The following is a 19,866-nucleotide window of genomic DNA, read 5'->3' as shown; positions in this document are numbered from 1 at the left end:
AGCCTGGGTAAATCATGCAGTGGCCCAAAGTGAGGTGGAATGAACTTTGGAGATTTTGCTACCAATTCAGATCTTAGGTCAATTGGAATTAACCTTTAAAGGTAAACAGGTCTTAGTTCAGCCCACTTGAATTAGTCTTTGAGGAAGCTCAGCCTCCGACATGAATTAGTTTTGTCCTGGTTATGATCTGTTCTTTAGTGCTTAAAGACTAAGGTTACAGTTCTGGAATGTGAGGCAGTTTCTTGGATGTCCTGGACACTTTAATACAGTGAGGAAAAGCCCTGAATCTTTGTGCATTATTCTTTGAAGATCCAGCATAGTGTGTAGCGGACAGGATAACCTTATGGTAGCCTGAGAGGTCAACGGTTGCTGTCCTAGGGCAAATTTCCTGATTCTTAACCAAATGGATTGTAACAAATGCCTATTCTTGAAATCAGATCATTGCCCGCAGAGTTATAATCTAAACTGCAAATGTAGCTTGACCTTTTTTTCACTTCTGAGTTCATAAGGTGTTTCTAGTGTTTGTCTCTGCCACAAGCACTATTCAGTTTCAAATAGGCCTTCTTCCTCCACTGTCTGATCTCAGACAAGTACTCAGCTAGCTTGATGATTGTGGAATTTCCTTATTTTGCTAGGGGTGAGGAGAACTGTGTCTCCTCTGTGTTCTTTTGGCACTTAAGTACATGCTGTTAATATTCTCCAGTTGCTGTCTGTGCTGGTCCTGCAACAGGGGCAGCTGTCTCAGGTGAACAAAATCATATGCTGTTGGTAACCCCAGAGTTAAACAACCACTGTAGCAGTATCTCTACCCACATGGTAACATGGAGTTTACAGTCTGATAGTGGTGTCCCCCAGTCTGGGAGACCAAGGGCTGTGAATGACAAGGTCCATAAATTCTGCACAGGTATGGGAGAAAATTCTCAAATATTTTCAGGAATTTCTGTTAACATTTTGCTACCAATAAAGTTAAATTAGACATATTGCAATCAATGTGATTAATATACAGAATAATGTACTATGGAAACATTAGAAGATACATTTTTGTCAGACTTTTGTTCATGATATGCGTAAATAAGCATGTGGATAAGCACTTCTGTGAGCTCAAGTTATTGGTAATACACAATATGTATTCCTTCTAAAAATTGATACCTGATATTTAAAAGTATAACACATTTTCTTCTGATTCCAAAGCATAATGGAAATTACATTGATAGTTTCTTGGGTTCCCTGTCCTTTTACTTTGTAATGCATTTTCTGGTGTGTTGTTGGTGAGAAATATTGCTAACCTTCTGAACTGTAGTGTTGCATGCAACAGAGGTAAGTTTATGTGAAGGAGAAAATTCTTACTAGTACCTAATATAGTCCTCTTTCTTCTTTGCCTGAGAGATGATACTGTCCTTCTGATAAACTGAGAAGTAACTCATTGTAGGTAGGAACTGTGTAACAGATCACTGGGCTTCAATCCCAGCCACAGGTTTCTCTGCCGCTAAAGGCAGGTTTGACAGCTCAGTCTTCCCTGCTGTTTTGTTTGCAGCATTTAATTTGAATTCATTTCCTGTGGTAGTAACTGCATTTCAGCTCTGGCTTGTCTCTGATTCCCTCAACATGCAGCATGCCGAAGCTCTCACCATCTGTGTTCCCTGTGGAGCCTGCTCTTTTGAGCCCTTTAGTAGACGTCAGAGAGTAAGCTGCATCCTGTTGCCAAACCTATCCACTATGGCTCTTGGAGGTCGAGGGCTCTAAAGGTGTGCTGTGGCTTCCTTCACAGGCTGCCAGCCCATACAGTGCCTAGGCTTTGAAAACCCACCCCTGGCCTCTACTCCAGAGGAGAGTCTTGAACTTAAAAAAAAAAAATCAGGATTTTCCCAAGAGGGAGAAATCCCTAACAGTATGTTTAGGAGTAAGTCTTAAAAACTTCAGAGTATAAAGATGAAAGTAAGCTTCTCTTTCATAAGGCAACAGTTTGAATTTTTAATTAACAAGTAGTATTAAATATTTTATCTTTTGCTTCCTGAGGGAAATGGTTGTTGAGACTTTCATCTTCACAGAGGCTCTTTCACAATGCTTACTGATCCCTTTCCCCCACCATGCACTTCCCAGCTTCTCTGAACAAGCAGAGGAGCATGTTACACCTGTAACATGAAGCCCCGCCTCAGGGTGCTATGTAATGGGGTTTGTGCCTCTCTAGTTTTCAGTGCAATGCTGCTTATTCAGCTAAAGAAAGGAGCTCAGATTTCAGACAGCAACAAAACAGGAGTTGCACCTCTCTGGATTTCAGACCACAGATCCTCACTTTGCTGGAGGAGGAAGGCAACGCTGTTGCTGGCCTTCCCCTTAAACTGGCTCTGCACTAAAGCAGGCGGAGGGCTTGAAGCACAGTATGAGCAGAACAGGACACTTCAAGGCTCAGTATATAATGTATTTGCATCATACAGGGGTAGCATGTATATGCATACCTGTCTTCAAAATGACACAGTTATTTGACTATGACTGCATGTTAAATGTGTATTATCCAGCTTGCAGGGAATGCACGATGTCTTTTTGGAGTACTGTATTCTTACAAGTAAATGGGAATTCTTCACACAAACATGACAATTTGTTTGTAAGCATTCATATTCCTCAATGGAATCTCTTACTTTTGATTTCCTCTTTTCATCTAGATTCTGTGAAGCCTGTAGGTAATTGCAGTAGGCTCAGATCACAAGCTGTGTGTATAGATATTTGTGAGGAAGATCTCAATCAGTGCTTTGTACACAGAAACAAGCCAGCTCATTACTGGGTTGGGATTTATACCTGCCAGCTGGTAAGAATCAGGAAGCTTTTGAAACAAATGCACAGAAAACAGTAGGGGGGATGTCAAAAACAAGCATGGCTTTGGATACACTATCTCGATAAGGATTTGCAGAATCAAAGCAGGATGGCAAGTAAGTCACTTCCTGGCAGTACGTGTTTCTACCCTGTTACTGCCAGGAACTAAGAGCACACGTGGCAGGTATTAGGTGTATGTGTGTTCTTTGGGACATTAAATCATTCATCAAATTCAGTGTAAAACAGCTTGTATCCAGTTCAACCTCAGAATGCCCCTTTTTCAGCAGAGAAGTAATAACATGCTGATAGTGTACCAAGTTTTCACTCTAGATCCTGGCTTACTGACAATGAGAGGGCATACCTGAAAACAGGTTTTAAAAACTTGGTGTACAAATGCTGTTACTTCACTTCTACTACTTAACTAAAACAATATGCTTATGGCCATTAAACTACAAGATACGCTACTCCTTCTATAGCAAAAACTGTACCAGTTTCTCCAGAGGGAAGTGTAGTAGATTGTGTACAAAATACTATGTAGTGAAAGGTATAATGCTTAAATTGAATGTCATATCCTAACTGACAGTGAAGAACGCTGTAGGTACCTAAATCATAGAAATTATAAAAAAAATATATAATTTTCATGTTGTTTCTTTAAAGTAGTTAATTTAAGGGATAAAATTCTTTTAGTTCTCCACTTAGCGAACCAGATGAACACAATTGGATGAGCTGACAAGAAAATCTGTAGTGTATTTAGAAAATGACAGAACTCGTGAAGCACTGGCTCAGCTTGACTTTAGAGACCTGCAGATAACAGCCTTGCATAAGAACATAAGCCTTAGTTGAACAAGGGGGTGGTGGTGGTTGTTGCTAAGTTGAATTTGTAATTTTTGGAACTGAGACAGGAAATGGCATTTATTGATCTAATTTGTCATGTGCAGGTGAAACACTTGGCTTCTTAGAGCAATGCAGGGGAGTTCCAGCTTCTAAATACTACCCTCATAGAACTTACTTCACTGGAAAGGTTGATCAAAGCAGATTTTATATACACACACAAAAAAAAAGTATGCAAAAGCTGCTGTCAAGACTATTTAGTTGGACATATCTGAGTCCCTATCTGAATACTCCCAACTGTCACATTTAATCAGCTTTCAGCTCTTCTTCTTAGTCATCTTTCACAAGGCAAGGTTTAGAAATGGTTAATCAATTAATTCAAAACCGACAGAGCTGTTGTTATGATGAAAACTCCGTATCTCTGGAAAAACTTTCTGTTCAAGAAAACTCATCCCATAGTTAAGGAATTCCTGTCAGATCATGACCTAAATGGCACTAAAATGATATCATTGGTAGTTGAAGTGCATATCCTGATTATACACGGTCCATTATGACAGAACCCAAAGACTTCAGTTTTCTTCGGCGAGATACTAAATTTTTTCAATAACTGGCATGCTACATGACTGGGAGACTATTTATGAAGCAGTCATTTCCAAGGACATTATGAGAAAAAGCACTAAATAAGCTTTATCTGGAGAAGGTTTTATTCTTTTGCAGAAGGACCTGTTGGTAGAAAAGTTTCAGAAGGTTCACTTTTAGACAATTTCTCAATTAACAAATCTCTTGCTTGAATTAGAAGAAATCGATCCATGTGCCTATCTGTAAGCTCCTACTTATCCTTTCTTTGAGTCACTGATATACATCCCATTCAGTGAAAGTTATTGCATGGAATGAAGTTTGTTTCTAATTTTCTTCTGCCAGCAGTTTTGCTCCCCATCTGATCCTTGCCTTTATCTTTGTCATGTAAGAAATTATGTAAATGCAAGGAAGGAAGATTTGGGTGCATGACTTTCCTGAAGTTTGTGAATACATTATATCAAGCTGTTGTCTTCCTGCCGACAGGCAGTTGCTGCAGGATCTCTGCTATTGTGTCTGGGCCCTTCTGTAGCCCTGAGCTGATGGATGGAGTACAGTTTTGGAGCCCCCAGCTCCACAGGACTTCCTCTGAATCCTGTGGGTGGTATGTGGTTCCTATGAGTAATGAATGAGCATTGTTAATTGAACAACGCAAGAGAAGAAAATTGTTGTTTTCCTTCAAGTTACTTGTTATTTGTATTCTCTTAGCATCTATGAGTCCTAGTCTCCCATCAGGGAGCCATGGGACCGGTAGCTGCATTAGTGTATTCAGTAGTTTCTGCCCCAAAATTGCTTACATCCTCCAGCCTTAGCTAAGCTGGTAGTATCACCGGTATGTAGTATGTATGGGGCAACGCTACTAACCCCTTACCCCTACAGATTTGCCTTCAGTATTTTTTCAGTTGCATCAATCAACATATTTAGGTTCCATTCCTTCTCTAAATTATTTGTCAATCACAGGCAGCAGGCAGAATATCCCATTATTTTCCTCTTGCTAGTTTCTTCTGTAGAAAAGAAAGTTTCTCTTCTTTGGAAGCCACTGTAGGGCAAGTGTAAAATCCAGAAAAACAAGGGAAAAAAATAATTGGTTCCAATAACAACACAAGGATGGAACTGCATAGATGTAGTATGGCAAGGACTTGAGTAAGTGAAATATAGTTAATGCATGTTTATTCATTTGGATCATAGTGTCTCAGAAAAAAAGCTCATTTGTTCAAAAGTGTACAGTATGTATCATAATGTGACACTGATCTTCAGCTGGGTGTTTTAGCACTGCAGAAATACAAATAAAAAAATTATTGTGACTATCTGACTGCCTCCAGTCAGTCGGTGAAATTTGGGAGATGCAACCCTCATATTTTCTTTCTGTTAGTACAAAGATACTAATAGGTGGCAAGAGGAATGATTGAATTTCATACTGTTCTGTAAATAACTGGTTTCTGGGTGAACTAATTGTACTATAAGCAATATGACAGAACCAGCGTATTCTTAGGCACACTTTTATATCATACTGGCTTATACCATGCTAACATATATGGCTTTTATGGGTGTGTCAGGTTTGGAGCAACTTGTCATCTTAGAAGTTGCACTGTTTTAAAGAGTATTGAAATAACAAAGTTTACATAGAAGATTCACGTATAGGTTATGTTTTAGAAACTAAAAAAAACTCTTGGAGAGGAATTTCCCTAGAGCATTAGTAAGCAAAGGAGCAGCGCAACTTAGAAGACCGTGCAGTCATAGAAAGGGTGATGGGGGGGCGGGGAAGAATGAATAAGAACAGAAATGCAAAGAAATTTAAAAAAAAAAATAAATCAAAAAATGAGTAGATGGAAGCAGTAGATGATGGGGAGAAAAGAAGAAAATATATGGGATGAAAGACAAAAAAAAGTTACTGGCTAGAAATGTACTTTATTGTTCTTATCCTTTTCTTTCTAAGTTTATAATTTTCCATAGTTTATGCTGAGACGCATTAAGAACATTTCTTTTTTAAACAGTAGAAATTTGAAGAGATGTTTTTACCCAAAGGAAAGAAAGGACTTTCAGTACACAGTTAATGGTGTATAAAGTCCATGAAACCATCAGGTCGCTTTATTCCCAGGAGAACGCAAGCTTTCCCGGTTTCAGTGGCGTGCCTCCAGGAAATCGTTCCAGGAGGACACACAATTAGCCCACACTCTTCCAGAGTGCAGAGTGTAACATGATGCAGTTAAACCAGAAGACAGTTTTTATCTCTTGACCCTGTGTCAAACATGTCAGTTGAGTAGCTTACCTGAGATCTGTAAGAGAACATAGGCCATCAGATATTTTCCCATAGAAAGTAACATGCAGTAGACACACAGAAAAATGATTTTAAAACCTGATTTATTTTCGAAGTAACAGAAGAAGTGCTGAGCCAGTGTTTTTAAGTGGCACAACCCAGTGCATTCAGATTCTCCTTTCTTTTTGCCAGTCTAAAGTTTAAATAAAAATCTTTGCCCTTGCTTAGGATGTATGAGGAGGACATTAAAAGTGGCTCTTTCATCTGAAGCACTGAAAGATATTGAGCCCTGTGGAAGGATAGATTTGATCATATTGAAATGCACATCCAAATGATAGTTTTGGGGATGGTTCAGTATAGTGTCTAAGTCTTGCATCCATTGACATAGAGGATAGTTTAAAAAGTTCACAGTGAAACAGAATAATATTGAGTAATTCCTGGACAGAAATACACAGGTAACTGGGGAGGCGGGAGGAACCTGCGTAACTGGTAGATTGAAAAGACACAAGCTGAAAACTCAAATGACAGTGTAAAACAGTCCCTGTAGCTTAATTAAATAAAACCAATAATGCGATTTAAACTTCTTTGAGTTAAAATTACTTTAATAAGGGTGTTAATTACTAGAGGATTAACACTGCTTACATGTGATAATAGATGTGGTCAGTCAATAAAGGGTGAGAATAATGTTCGTTTAAGAAGCAAAAGAATCTAGCACAGGATTACTCACCAGAAAGGGATAACATTTCAAAGTGGCAAGTAAAATCAGGGGAAGAGGTTTTCAAATTGCAGGAGGCATTAGAGGCTGAATTGTGCCATCGTTACTCAGCAAAAGTTCCATGTGTGTTGGGATCTGTTGGAGCTAAAATAGGAAGAGTAATTATTACAAATGACATGTTATGTAGTTTTGAATTATTCTATCTTCCAGAGCAATTGTAACAAATAATTTTTCAGATGAAACATTTTAAGAAAATATTGTCACCTCAGAAATGAGGAGAAAAGGTGTATTCTAAATGAAACCCACCAACTTCTAAGGAGAATAATTTCTTGAACATGTATTTCTTAGAACAGAAGTAATATTGGACTACTGACACTAAGCAGAAAGGGGCTTTCCTAATACATTTGCAAACGTAGCAGCAGGAGGAGAAAGATCTTTTGCAAAAAGCCAATAAAAAGCAAATTCTGTTATCCAGGTTTCTTGTTACTGCAGCCTACTGGGCTCAGAAGCCTTTGCTAAACCAAGTTATCCAGTCAAGAAAAACAAAAACAAGTACCAGGATTTTATACAGGCTGTGGTATTTGCTAAAACATTTTTTAGAGTTGCTTGATAGATATAAATGTGGAAGTAAACATCTTGCAGTAGCTGAAGAAGAAAGTGAAGGTTGTCTGGGAAAGAACATCAAACTTTTGTCTAGTGATTTTGGCTTTGCTTTTAACTTGCCTCTATTTACATTCCTGAGCTACTGATTGTGGAATTCCTTGTCCAGTAGTTCCCATGTCTAGTATAGCTTTCCCTAAGGGATGTAACTTCATCTGCTATGAAGGGTGGTTATGCAGCCATACCCTGAATGCACTACTTTGGAAGAAATAGCTATCTGTTTACAGTAAACTCGTGATGAACACATCTGTAAATGCCTGTGCCTTATGGATTGCATTGGATTTTTGCTTCTGGATGCAAACAAAATGATGCTGGTTTCTGCTGGCCTATTATGTCTTAGGTTTCAGTCGCTTTCCACATATTCTAACTTGCCACCCAAGATCAGCTGAGGTACTTTATTGAACAGTTGCTATGTTTGTATCTGCTTCCTGCAGAGACTTTTCAGAGAGACACCTTGTATATAAAATGCTGAGGGCTTTGATGAGAAAAATTTGGAGCACTGTGATTTTTTTATTTTAGATCTGCAGCTTTTTGAGAACCACACAAATCTTAAAATAAACCAAACCAAACCAAAAAGTTACAGATTAAAAAAATGATCAGACTGTTGTGTTGAAACAAACTAATTTCCCCTGCCTGCTGTGGACCCCCAGTGGAGATGATGTGTTTCATAGTGTACGCCAGGGATCAGGGACCTCTGTGGAGACCAAATGCTGCAGATTCATGAGATGCTCATAAACCTTACAGACCTGATGTATAGCCTCCTGTTAGGTTGGAAGACTCAATCTTTGTAACAATGTAATTTTAGTATTTTTCTTAGATGTAACGTCCTCTGGTGTTTTGGTCCAAGTCAGAATATGACAAGAAATAACTGGAAAGCTAGGAGAAGGAAATATCCCATTGTACCACTGAATCGCTAATTCCCAGCGGCCAGGTCGGCAGCTTCCCAGGTCAGCTCTGTGAGCCGCAGCTTCACACAAAGAGCTGAAGTCTTCACCTCCTGTGCGAGCGCAAGGCTGATGCCGTGGAGCTGTGCCGTGCTTGCTTGTCCTCCCGTAGGCATCAGTTTACATTCGCACACCAGGGCTGTGTATCTAAAACTCCTTTCAATCTTAGCAGTAATCGGATGGAAATTTAAACTTGGAGTAGTAATTATACTTGGGCAGACCGCTACGGATGTTTAGTTCTAGGGTACAGCAAACTGACTTTATGGATTAGATGTGCGTGTATTACAAGGACAGTTTGGATTAGTTAGTTCAAAACAGCATTTGTCACATAATGACTTTTCATGGTATCGTATGTATACTGACCTCTGGTGAGACTGCAGGCATCTAGAGTTACTCACATGAATCCTGCTAAATATTAAATCTGACAGATAGGACAAGAGTGTTCAGTTCCAGAACACAGTATAGAAGTTGAAGTTTTGTGTTTAAATTTAACTCCAGTTAAACCAAGTTAGATGATTTGTAGTTAGTCCTGCCTTCTCTAAACCAGAGAGAACCATGAGAGAAGGTGGTTATAATCTAATTTAACATAAGATTTTGAAATTTTTTATTACATCTTTTTAGTGAAACACCTCGAATGAATTTTTACAGGCAGGACTGAGACAAATGATACAGTTTTAATCCCCAGGAAACTTATTTGAAGGTACTGTGTACATCACATGCTATTTATGGCATTATTTTGTAGATGAGCAAATAGTTTAAAGCAAGCCTGTTACAAGTCTCGGGCAGTTGAAAAAACTGCTTATAGAAAATATAAGTTTAAATAAACCAAACTGTAAAAATTGCCTCTTCAGTTAATAATGGTTTTGATAAATTTCAGTGTTTAGTACTATTGGCAAACCTGTGTTTAAAAAACCCACAGAAGCCAAATGAAAACAACGATTTAAATTTAACTGTGCTGTATTAAATACTTCATAATTTTAACAGCTGCCATTGTGTTTTCAAAGTCTCATTCAGGTCAGAGGCAGATGTCCTGTTTTGGGGGACTGCACTTGTCACCCCTGCATGCCGTTTGAGCCTGTACGCCTCTGCGTCAGAAGCTCAAAAACAAACAAAAAAAAAATGGTGAATGACCTGAGCATTGCATAATACACAATTTTTAATCCACACAAATTTTACCATTGACATAGTTTTATGCTTTGTCTAAAGGGACTTCGTGTACGGGCTAACGGGCTTGACAGGAGCAATTTGGCCGGAGCCCGTGCCCTCTGGAGCTTGACTGTCTGCCAGGGTCCTGCTTTTCAAACTCTTCCCTGCTTCTAGACTCAAAAGACAGTTCTTTTGCTACTAGTCCAGCTTATTCTTTAATGATGAAGAACACACTTCATAATAAACATTTGCACTGTAATTAAACAAATCTTCTTTGAAGAGGTATGACTTGCTGCTATATTGTGTATTGCATAGGGCCTAGCTATTTATATTTGCCTCAGTGACTATTTTTCACTGACTTTCTTAAGATGTTACATCTTGGGCTGCTTGAAGTTTTAATGGGATTTGTAAAAATTGTACATTATGGATGTTTTTCTGGTTATGGTAACAACAACAAGCTTGTTCACGTGACTTCAACAGCAAGCGTTTTATTTTGTAGCCAGGCCTAAGTTAATTTGAAGTGCCAAAGAATAGAAAATGTACTTGGGCTTGCTCATGAATGTAACAAGACCAGGCATCTCCCAGAGTATACCTCAAGGTCCAGATTTTAGGAAGGAATTCTGCCCTTGTAGAGAATTTAGGTTATAAAGGACTTAAAAGAACACAAGTAACTTCTGTTTTTTTTCTTAGCATAACAACAATTCCCAGTGGTTCAGCTGTCATACGTCAGAGTTTATACATTAGACACTTACAAATGTGTTAAAGATTGTATCCCAGTATTCATGATAGTGACAGATACGATTTTCACTTATAAATTTGAAACAGATGGAAGCATTTAAATATAAAACTGCTTCATTCATGTGAAGATTTAAATGTCCCCAATTTAGGCACAATTTCTAAATCCGTAGTGGGTTTTTTTAAAAAAAAAAACCAAACCAAACAAAAAACCCAACACGTTTTAATGCAGTGGCTTAAAGACTGAAAGACACTGCCTTTCTAACACAAACTATCCTTCCTTTGAAAATCCAGGGCTCAGTTTTCAAAGCATTGGCCAGGAATTTAGCCTGCGACCCCCATTGACACTAATGGGAATTGCATAGCTAAGTCCCCATAACATCACTTTGAAAATGCATTTGTTATACCAATCCAGAAAAAGGGTAGCATAAACTATAGGGAGACATTCACAGATCAAGAGATCAATTTACACTTTGAAATACAAGACCAATGTGTGTTATTCCAGTTATGTGATCAGTAGGGGGCATTTTAAAATTCACCACATTCACAAAATAAGTCACCAGGAGTAAACAAAACAAAATATTTTGGCAAGTGGCAGGCAGACTTGCTAACCAGGCTAACAAGATATTTGTCAGCAGTAACGAACACCAACTGATTAAGTGATAATTGCATTTGGTTGGTGCAGTGTTATTCTACAGTTAGCAAGCTCTTGTCTTTTTTCCTGGTAAGCTGGACTTAGATATCTATGTTTTAAATACTTCTGTTGTTCCTTCACGACGAGGAAATGTTTAGAGTGAACAAAACTCGTCTTTGTCCACTTCTGATTCTGGTCCTTCATGTTTTAGTTCCAATCTACTAAGTGCTTTCATGGTGTGCATGCTTTAATAAACAGGGAGATAGCGTTTGGTGGACTAATGGGAGTGTGATTGTCATGTTCATGCAGGGGTTTTTTGTTAATTTGTTGGAAATAAGTGTATACCTGTGTAACATATTTTCATGTGTACTTGTGCATGAAATGTAAGTAGAGACTAAAAAGAAAGTGGTGTTGTTGTGTAGCTGCGTCACTGCGGTGCCTACGAGCCCCAGTCATGGACCATGGCCCCGTTATGCTGGGCAGAGTATAAATAAGTTTTAACAAAAGGAAGACTGCACTTTGTGAACACAGAGTTCACAGACCGATGAGATTATAGCTCCACTGAAAGGTTAGCATTATGTCAGAAGTTATGAAACAACGATGATTCTGGTTGATAGGCTTCCTCTTCGGTCATCAAACCCATTTATTCTTCCCCTTGGGGTGGGAAATGTTGGGGAGTGGGACATTTCTGAGTGGCTTTTGTGAGTTTACTGTGTTTAAAAGGAAAAAGCCGCCTTCATCTTTGGAGCTTTTTAGCTTCGATTGCCAATACAAATAGTAATAATTGGAATATTAATATATTTGCTCTTCCTTTATCTTAATGACTTAAATGATACACAGCTAACAACCGTCATGGGGCTTTTTTTCTAGGTCAAAAGCCGTGCATCCTCAAGGAAAAAATTGCAATGTTATTTCTGTATTCTCTCCTAAGAAAAGATTTGGCGTAGCTTGCAGTTGTATATGCTTGGCACCGTTCATTTCCCAGAAGAGTTCACCAGTATTCTAGGCTTTGGGATTTTTTTAATTAAAGAGGTCAAAATCCATTATATCTAAATTTCAAAGAATTTACCAATTAGCTGTAGTCTGTGATGCCCAGCAGGTGGCTTTTATACTATTAAAGGGAGATTGTTTCCATCTCTGATCAAAGCAAAAACAAAACAAAGGAAAATACAGAATATTTTGCTGTACACAGTGCAAACCGCATGCCATGTAAATTATAGGTGAAAGCTGTATGTGAGAGACTGTTTGGTCATATCACTTCAAGAAAAAATTCTATATATTTTCACACTGTTCCCCATGAGGATTTTAATGGCAATGTCTAAATCAGTTTAGATGACGGATTAGCTGAGAAGATTAGACAGCTTGCTATTTCCTAAAATGAAGATTGTAGCATTTTCCTGCTTAAAAGTAAAAGTAAAAATGCACATTTAAGTAGATTAATGAACTTGCTAAAAGTAAAATTAGAAGAAGCTGAGCATGCTGGAATGTCACAAGATGCAAAAAAGTTCCAATTCGCACTTTTCAATGAATCTAAACTTCCCCGATTTTTACCTACTTAAAAGAATGTTTGTGACCTTTTGACCCTTTTGTTATCCCTTACTCAGAAAGGCCTTTATTCTGTAAGGCTTAGGTATAAAAAAATAAAAAGAGCGTTAATGGCATAACAGTCCTTTCTGATCACCCTGTGTAAGATGTTTATGCAAAGTGTCAATAGAAGCAATTGGCCTAACAGTGTGACAACCTGCTTTGCTTGGAAATGGGCTAATCTCCTGTTTGGGTTATCCAGAGGTCAGGTAAGGATTTCTTTTTTTGCACTCCCCGTAGTGCATGGGTACGTAACCTGCAACACTACAGGGCAGAAATCAGACGCAACTGAGCCCAAGAATGCCACAAAGCAGAGGGTTTTTTTTAATCTTGCCCTGTTTGCTTTTCCTGATTTTTTTTTTCTCTGCCTTCTTTTAATTTTTTGCTTCCTGCTCCCATCCCAGAGAGTCTACTTGAGCGTATAACACGTAATGATGACTGGGACTCTACCAGTATCATCATCTGCTGCTTCACTTTGTTGGTTTGTTTTGGTTTTTTGGTTGTGTATTTTGTTGGGGTTTTTTCCAAACAGGCATCATCCCACTCTTTTTTGAAGTTCACGTGGAAACCTACTTTAAATCTCAGTTTTTGAGGGCTGCCCCTGTTGCCCTGTCACAGCAGGCTGGAACTCAATAAGCGCTCAGGCAAGCATAGCGGGCCAGGCAATGGGCCCTGGCGGGCTGCATGCTGTGAACTCCTGCCTCACTGAATCAGCTTCTGTGTGTTTTTATAACTGCCTTTTTTTTCCCTGTTAATTATGCCCCAAGGCTGTGGAAAGACAGCATTTATCTGTTTCAACAGACTAAGCAGCAAGTGTTCTGACATGTTTATCAGGCAAATTGTACCTGACAAAAGGTAATTACACATGCAATCAAGTCCAGAAGTAACTGGGTGATTAGGGGTTAATAAACTGTTTAGCATAAGAAATATTCAGCTTGTGAGCAAGGAGAGTGGGCCAGAAGGACATAATTGACAGTGATACGTTAAAAGAATTACTTTTCTTTCGATGAAATACTTGGATTTACAGATAGGTGAGCAGGATATTAAGTGTACAACAACTCATTTTTACCTCCAGCCCCTGAATCACTGGTTCCTCGTTGTACAACCAAAGCTATTTGCTGACACTCTTGATACTTCAGAATAGATAACAGCACTATTCCCACTTGTCCTAAGCTACCTTGGTAATTTAAAATTACATTTTTTCTAGTATAACCAACACACTTAGTGTTGTCTAATGGACACTGCCCCCATTTCCTTCTGTAAAGCCCTTCTGTTGACTCTGTGGATAGCTAGTTCCCAAAGCTGTGTTCTCTTCCAAGATTATTCCTGACAGTTGCCCAAAAGTAGAAAGGAAAGGGCATCTGTATGATATTTGAAGATGTGACAAGAGGTGGAAACAGCATTGAAAGGGCCGGATGGTAGATTCCAACAGTTCCCAGTGCACAAAATTCTCACGTAATTACAAGATGGCCTAAATACAGGACTAACGGCTGAGCTACTCAGGACTTTAAGTAATAAAAGACAATGCTTTACTTAGCATTGATTACCATTAATTTCTATCCAGACATGGCCATATCACCTAGATGCTGGAAAAAAGCAGGAGTTCTGAACTTGAAGAATAGGTGCAAGTGCCCTATTTGAAACCAGAATTCTGTCCCTAAGATCTTAAGACCTGTTTTTCCCCCATGGCATCAATATTGTAATGTTTTATGTTAACCAAACCTGTTAGCTATCAAGGTTTCACAGTAGGACCTCTTTTAACTGAAAAATAGTTTAGTATATTTTGCCATAAGATTGTTGCATTTAAAATAAAAGTCTTCTAATTAAAACCAGCAGCTTTATGTGTATAATGTAAGAGACTACTATAGCCTTTTATATAAGTATATATAAACACCTTTTTTTTTCCAAGTGGTGTTTATTTTGAGCAGAAAGAGCTGATGTTAGACACGTAAAAGGCATTTAGAAAATACATAGAAGGGAACAAAAAGTTGGAAAATCAGCGTATTGTAGGGCATCATTCAAAATGCAAGTGTAGAACAGCAACCAAAGGCTTCAAGTTATCTGTAATGTTAGAAGTATATACGTGTGATAATGTGGTGGTTTGAGAGGACAACACTGTTTCATGTACAGTAAAAGGAACATGCTGCTCTCTGATTATCAGCCCTGATGGTCCCAAGATGTTCGATAAAGATTCCCCTTCTATCACACCTTTAGAAGAGGCAAATCCTTTAAATAAGGCAGAAGTGTATACCCCATCTATCTTGTAAGTAAGTGGACAGTCTATTGAACATTCCGTCTCGTATACTAGAAAGGATAAAGCTTTTCCCGTGTTCCTTTCTTTTTTGGTAACAATCCACACACACAGATGCACACGTTTCTCTGCAAACTCTTTTGTTAATTATTCCTAGTCAGAAGGGCTTGACGATCTGTTCCCTTGTTCCTAGGGAAACATACTCTGCTTCATTATAAAATTCTCAGATATAGCATTGCCTGTCTTAGCTTATTCTTATTTTTCATGGTTATTATGGGATAAAGAGAGTACAGCAGTGCCATTGTTCTTGCGTAGCAGAGTACGTATATCTAGTTTATTAGGTGCTTCGCAGGGTTTCAGCCGCATGATGAGCTGGTTCTGACCGAGCACCCTTGGGTGGCTCCTTAGGGCTGAGCAGCTGACTAACAGCTAATGGTCTGCCCTGCCTCCAGACTCTGGGAGTAGTGGTTGAGAGATTGCCTTTCTGTCCGGTCTGAAGTATTTCCTGTACGTGTTAACTGTGGAAAGACGCATGTGCAAAATAAACATTTTTCCTGTTGTAATTTCAAGGCAAACAATGCACATTCTAACCTTGAAGAAGTCACAGCCAGCAGCGCCAGTGTGATGTGCTACACTGTGTGGATTTTGATAGACTTTTGAGGCAGGAAAATATTTATTGCCAGGACCTACTCTGTGCGCATATTTCTCTCACTACAGTGCATGTCAGTGTGGACCATTCCTTGCTAGACAATACATCTCATTTGCAGTAATCCTCTTGGTAATAGCAACAGCTTTAGTGGATAAGATAGCAGTAGGGAAATGTTGCTTTGCCTTTAATATGTCGATCCTGGTTGCCACAATAAGAACTACTGTCACAGAACCAGCAAATTCTCCTGTACTTCATGTTTCACAGCTGAGAAGCCATGGGGTGAGCTCACCTGAACTTAAATCCCCTAAATGTTTTGGTTTGGTTTTTTGTTTTTTTTTTTTTTTAATTATAGCTGATACTCTTTTTGGCAAAATTAATGCTTTTATGATTAGACTTGCCCTTGATACAATTTTTCTTTTTCCACATTAGTAGTAATGACAGTATTTAAAACTGCAGAGATTTACAGCCTTCTTTTATTTTAGTGGAACATAGCCAACATATTACATCTCTGTAGTATGAGTCATGTCAGCATGTCAAGCCAAATCCAGAAAGTATTTCCATTATATCTTCACCTTGAGTACTGTGTAACATTACCAAAGGCTGTTCCCTCTCCTTGTGGTTTTGCACATGCCTAGTCCCTGTCACATTATAAAATTATTTTAATACGCATCTATTGTGAATGAAAATATGGCAAAAATATAGGGAAAAGTTGGGGTGTGTTTTTCTCCGCTATTGAAGAGTTAGCCAAGTTTTCATGATGAATTTCATGTAGCTATCTGTTTGCATGAATTAAAAAGCAGACTTCTTACATCTTCGTGTTCTCTCATTTTCAACAGTCTTTATGTATAAATTTCATGATAACTTTGTCCTCTACTAAAATAAAAATCATCTACTAAAGGAGCAGGTAGGCCAGTGCTTCATTATCAGCTTTGTTCTTCCAAGAGTATGTTCAAATCACATGAGTAGCCCAGGTATTTTTCTGCACCTTTGAATGGATGGGCTATCTTCCAGATCATATGTCTGTGGCCAAGACAGTCCCACTTTAACAGAGGTCTTTCTATATGAGGAAGAGGAATTAAAATGCTTCATTTAAATAAGGTACGCATTTTTGTAGCAAAAGGCAGCGTAAATCAAAAAGGAACAGAGGAGCAGAAGTTGAAGCAGACTGTAGGGTTGATACCTCTGCAGCGTGGCTGCAGGAGTAAAGGTGAATTCGGGGCTGTGCTCAAGGGAAGCTTTGCGTGGGTGGATTGAAATTATTTCCCATACGTGTGTGACGGTCCTGGGACCAGCAGCTCATTTCTGCTAGACTGTCCTTGCTGCCGTTGGCTGCTCGCCAGGCTGCTCCCCTCACAAAGTGCCTGCGTTGACTGTACATCCGCCAAGTGCCAAGTCAGATGCAGGTGATATGAATGGCCAGGACACAGATCCGAAGAGCTGCACACCAGGCAGCTCTTGCCCACCCACAGTGTACAGTACGTGCTGTCAAAGCCCATTATGTCCAGCAATATGCCACAGCCCAGAACTGCAGCTGTGAGGGGGACAGAACACACAATGCATAATTGTGCACAGCAGCAGTCCAGTCTCCAGCCGTGTCTGCAGCTCCCTCGCGTTTACTCCAGCAGCAGGGCACGTTTGTCACACTGCAGCCCCTAAACACGTGCGCAGAAGGAGGGAAGGGAGCTATGATTGGGTGGCATGTGCCATTTGATTGCACATCCCTGGTCCTTCATGTTACCTGCCACAGGTCGCGACAGCTGCTTTAACTGAGATTTATTAGCATGAGGCTGGTTGTGTGCAGCTCTGACCAAGCATGGAGCGGGGAAGGGGCTCCGAGTACATCCCCCTGGCTGATAGCGTCTCTCGGGGTGTTCCCTCTTCAGAGCCAGGACCGTCTTGGGGAGCACAGAATTTGCTTCACGTTCTCTTGTGACATTGTTTTATCTCACGTGTTGAAAAGCAATGGACTCCATGGTCTGTTTAGAGCCCTACGTGCCTACCTGTTTGGTCAGGTGACAAATGAGGTGGAATCTTCTAGCCCAGCCGTCACTGTCACTGAGATGTCCTAGAGCCGTGACACAATCAGATGGTTGATTCAAGCACTGGAAGTATGGTACGAAAATTGCTCATGGGATATTGGCAGGAATGTTTGTTTGAGCTTGTCAGCACTGTAATTGTATCAGTCATTGATGGCTTTGGGCCACACGTTGCTAACACGATACAGAGCTTCAGGGTTCCTTAGGATTTACCCAGAATCCTCAATTTCAATGTTGCAGTAGGGAAAAGAAATGAAATTTTTCAGCTTTGATTTACTGAACATAACTGTTGGAAAAGCATTGGCACAGTCCTTTCTTAAGGACCATCTCCCATGTGGAGCCCATGACAAGTGGCATTGTAACTAGTAGTAATTTATTAATATATTCTGTTTGCTTCTCTGTAAGAGAGAGGGAACATGAAGTGTCCAGATTGTACAGTTTGGGTTCCTGTGGTTGTCAGCTTTGTCCTTCCAGCTTGTGTTGTGTGCCTGCTTGTCCTGTCTTGCTGATTTTTTTGATCGTTCTCTGTGAGGACTGGGCACTACCAACTGTTGTAATGCAGGTAGTAAATGATCAGTAACATGCAGCAGCAGCTGAGTCCGTGGGTTTCACGAATGCCACTAATTCCTGAGTTATCAGAGCCTTCCCAAGTCTTGTTTTCTTAGTGACTGAAGGCATGTTCTCTTCTCTCCAGCTCAGCAGGAGAGCTGACGGTGCCCATCCTGAGAAAGGCTTTGTGAGAAAGGACTGTTTGCATTTGACCTTGACAGCTATCATGGATACGTAGTCAGCAGAGAATGAAATAGCCTCCTTGCTTTTTATACGCCTTTCACCCAGATGAGATAGTAAAATGTAAAATCTAGATGTCGCTGAGGTTTCCGATGGTCCCTGGAAGACTTTGGAACGACAGAGCAGTAACTGCGTTAGACATCCGTCATAAAGCCGGGAAATGTTACTACGTATTCATAAAAGACTATATTATAAATATGGAAGGAGTAATTAATTGGAAAATAATATATTTAAATTAGAGACTTTATTTGAAAATAACATAAGAAAAGGGTTAGGAAGTGGAAAAATTTGGAGGAAAAAAGCATACAAATTTGAAGCTGTGAAGACAGTGTGCATGCTTTTATTTTGTAATTATGTTGGTGGTAGAATTTTGCGGATGAGCATTACTGGAGTCCGGCGACGTTTTATCAGATTGAGAAGCCTGAGTAAGGCAAGGCTGTCAGAGGTGCAGTGCTGCTTCCCGAGGAGCGGGCGCTTGCTGCAGCTCTCTGCCTGCTGTTACAGCTCTGGTCTGGCTTAGCAGAAGCAAACGTTTGAAGTGAAAAGGGTTCTTTATTTAAATAGCAAACTGGTACGACCTGCAGTCCGTTATGCTTCTTAAAGTGGTTTTTTTTACAGAAAGTCCTGTTCCGTCCCACCTTTCTGGGCCTTACCAATGTAGCAAGGCCTCCAGGCACGCAGGTGCTCTAGCTTACAGGGAGGACCCAGCTCAGCGGAGCAGCCGTGGGCACCACGAGCCAGGGCAAAGTGTGGCTGATGGTTCCCCATGCGTATTTTAACAGTAGGTTTGGTGAACGGTGGGCAGCCTGAGAACAGGCCCGCATTAGCCCTCTGCAGCAGGATGAGGCCAGGCATCCGACGCAGGGTGGAGGGGGAATTGGGCTCCGCGGGCTGCGGGGGTGCTGGCTGCTGGAGGTTAGGCATCGCCTCTGCTTGTAAGAGCAGGCTGTTCTGTTGAACAGCAGCTCCGAGGCTGCGAGTCAAAGGCCCGATTCAAGCCGCGGCCAGGCACAGGGCTGCATTCAGAGGCTTTTTGTTCCCCCATTTAAGTGTTTGGCGTTTGTTTGGGCCAGAAGCGCGCCCAGGGCTTGGGGCTGAGTCACGGGGATCAGTCACTGTGGAGAGTGCAGCAGGGGTTGTTTAATTCACTTAATTGAGACTACCTGAACCTCTGGTTTAAATCACTGTGAGCGGCCACCGACGCAGCTACCCCCTGCTCCCTCCCCACAGCAAAGCGAGCTCCCAAAGAGC

This window comes from Egretta garzetta, unplaced genomic scaffold, assembly GCF_000687185.1.
Source record: "Egretta garzetta isolate BGI_Z169 unplaced genomic scaffold, ASM68718v1 scaffold56, whole genome shotgun sequence".
NCBI classification, from domain to species: domain Eukaryota; kingdom Metazoa; phylum Chordata; class Aves; order Pelecaniformes; family Ardeidae; genus Egretta; species Egretta garzetta.
Note: the sequence above shows the minus strand (reverse complement) of the source record.